This window comes from Leptonychotes weddellii, chromosome 9, assembly GCF_054177405.1.
Source record: "Leptonychotes weddellii isolate Sample4059 chromosome 9, ASM5417740v2, whole genome shotgun sequence".
NCBI lineage: Eukaryota > Metazoa > Chordata > Mammalia > Carnivora > Phocidae > Leptonychotes > Leptonychotes weddellii.
In genome coordinates, this window is record NC_138377.1 from 102,499,532 (window position 1) to 102,502,647 (window position 3,116).

At 41.2% G+C, this 3,116-nt stretch overlaps 1 pseudogene; it reads right to left on the reverse strand.

Moving 5' to 3' along the window:
- Window positions 1–669: 669 nt before the first annotated feature.
- On the reverse strand, window positions 670–1,331 carry LOC102738208 (small ribosomal subunit protein eS7 pseudogene; annotated as a pseudogene).
- Window positions 1,332–3,116: the final 1,785 nt, after the last annotated feature.

Below are 3,116 nucleotides of genomic sequence, written 5' to 3' on the forward strand. Positions count from 1 at the left end.
GTCATTAGCCAACAGATGCTTGCTACAGTGTTTTGCTCACTGAGTCTTTATTTAATGTGAGGGTAATGCATCTCTGTACACTAATGAGCAGAGCTCTGCAATACAGTAGCTCATTTGTGTATAACAAATATCTGCTTTTGGCCACACATTGATCCTTTACTAAATGATTTTTTTTTTTTTTAAACCAAGCTGTTTTCAACACCTGGTTGGCATATCTATCTTCATATTGCTTTGACTTTCTAGTAAGTTGATCCTGAATTTAGTAGGTCTATCTTATAGGAGAAATATTTTTTTCCTGTTAAAGAATTACTTCAGATCTTCTTGAAACAATAAAATTTTTAAAACTTCAAGTTGGTACTATAAATCATAAAAAACCTTAGGTTTGGGCGCCTGGGTGGCTCAGATGGTTAAGCGTCTGCCTTCGGCTCAGGTCATGATCTCAGGGTCCTGGGATCGAGTCCCGCATCGGGTTCCCTGCTCAGTGCAAAGCCTGCTTCTCCCTCTCCCTCTGCCACTCCCTCTGCTTGTGCTCTTCTGTCTATCTCTCTGTCAAATAAATAAATAAAATCTTTAAAAAAAAAAAAAAACACCTTAGGTTTTAGGCACAAATAATCATTTATACATGAGTATGTTATAAAATTGCTAATTCATGATATATATATATTATTTATTTTTTTACTGTGAAAGTTTTATTTAATCATTTTTGTTTACAACTGAAACTCTAGGAACTCAAAGTTATCATCCTTGCCTGTAAGCTTCTTATAGACGCCAGAAAAAGTTTCAACCTTGTGTTCCACGTTGTTCTGCTGTGCTTTATCCAAATGAACCTTGATCAGCCAGCTGCCATCCAGTTTCACACAGATTCTCTTGCCCACAATTTCACTTGGGAAAACCAAGTCCTCCAGGATCGCGTCGTGCACGGGTCTGTCAAAGTGCGGCTCCTGGGACGCTTTTGCTTATTTTTTGTACGGCTTTTTTGAGTTGGCTTAGGCGGAATTCTCCTCTGAGCGGTAAAAACAAACGTGCTTCCCACTGAACTTTTTCTCCAATTCACGCACTAGCCGGACTTGGATTTTCTGGAAAGATTTCAGCTGAGGAACGGGAACAAAGATGATAATAGCTTTCCGACCACCGCCAACTTCAATTTCCTTGGCGGCCGTGATATTCAGCTCCCTCAGCTGGGCTTTGAGGTCGGAGTTCATCTCCAACTCAAGGAGAGCCTGGGAGATGCCGGACTCGAACTCGTCCGGCTTCTCGCCATTGGGCATCACGATCTTCGCGCTCGAACTGAACATGGCCTTCTCCTTGGTGAGAGCGCCGGCCTAGGAAGAGCTATATATATTATTAATATTAGTACTTATATCCTAATATGTAAATATATATACTTATATATAGTTATATATATGCATCTTACCACAATTAAAATATTTTGAAGTATATAAATTATGTAATATACATTACATATATAATATTGCAGATATACATGTATATATATCCTTTTTATTGTGGTAAAATGTCCAGGCTCTCTCCAGAGCCCCCATCTTCTCTCAGTAGCTACCTGTTAGCTACCCTTCAGGTCTAGGGGTGCACACATCTGAATGAAGACTTGTCCTGGAAATGGACTCAGTCATTTGAACTAGGCATTCTGGAGTTCCAGATAGGTGAAAAATGGTCTCTGTGGGTCAGACCCAGCAAGACACTTCCTCTTGGCCCTTTGCATTGCTCATTACATAGAGAATGGTGTGGCCTCCTAAGGGCCAAATCTGTTGCTTTCATCTAAGGGTAGTAATGATTTTAATAATCTTTTTTTTTTTTAAGTTTTTATTTATCTCTACACCCAGTGTGGGTCTTGCACTCACAGCCCCAAGATCAAGAGTCACATACTTCTCTGACTGAGCCAGCCAGGTGCCCTTAATAATCTTTTAATAGAACTACCAAACTTGATTGCTCCAACATCATTCCTTCCTTTTGTTGTATATGGTCTTTTAGGGTTCCCAGATTCAATTTCAGTGTCGGAGGCAGGGGTTCCAACACACAACACCGAGCAATTCTCAGAGTAGGATTTCTGAGAATTCAACTCAATTCTGACACTGTCTACCCAAAGATAGCATCAGATTTCACAGGTTAAGGGTTCAGTCCTACAAGACTGCCCTCACGCTCTACTTCAGACACCAGTCACAAGCCCCAGGCTCTTACCTGTGCTCCTGACCAACCAGCTACATATTGTAGGTTCCAACAACAACCTCCTCTTTAGGTTCAATTAATTTGCTAGCACAGCTCACAGAACTCAGGGAAACACTTATTTACATTTACCAGTTTATTAAAGGATATGAATCAATATCTAGATGAAGAGCTACCTAAGGTGAGGTTCCTAACAAAGGAGCTTCTGTCCTCATGGACTTGGGGGCCTGCTTCAACATTTGGGCCCCCCCAAACATGGAAGCTCTCTAAAAAGGAGGACTAAAAATGCTGTCCTCTCAGGTTTTTATGGAGGCTTCATTACATAGTCACGATTGACTAAGTCATTGACCATTGGTTGATTCAAACTCCAGCCCCTCTCCCCTCCCCACTCTGGGATGAAGTGAGGGTGATTGTAAAAGTTCCAAGACTCTGATCACATGGTTGGTCCTCCAGGCAACAAATCCCTACCCTTTGGGTGCCCTTGGTCCAGAAGTCACCTTCATTAATAATAAGACATCTATTTCACCTTTATGGTCTGAAGTGTTTTCAGGAACTATGGATGCAGAGCAAATATTTCTGAGAAATATATTTTGGTCATTCAGATGATACAAATCATTATAAATCATTATATAACATATGGCCAGAAGGATTTTTCTAAAGCCAAAGTCAATCACATTCCTGCTTGAAATTTTTTAGAAATTTATTTATTTATTTGAGAGAGAGAAAGAGAGACAGATAGGTGGGTGGGAGAGGAGGAGCAGAGGGAGAGGGACAAGTAGACCCTCTGTGCTGAGTGCAGAGCCTGAGTAGGGCCTGATCTCAAGACCCTGAGATCATGACCTGAGCCAAAACCAGGAGTTGGACTTTTAACCACCTGAGCCACCCAGGCATCCCCCTTGCTTGAAACTTTTCAGTGCTTCACATTTTCATGGGGA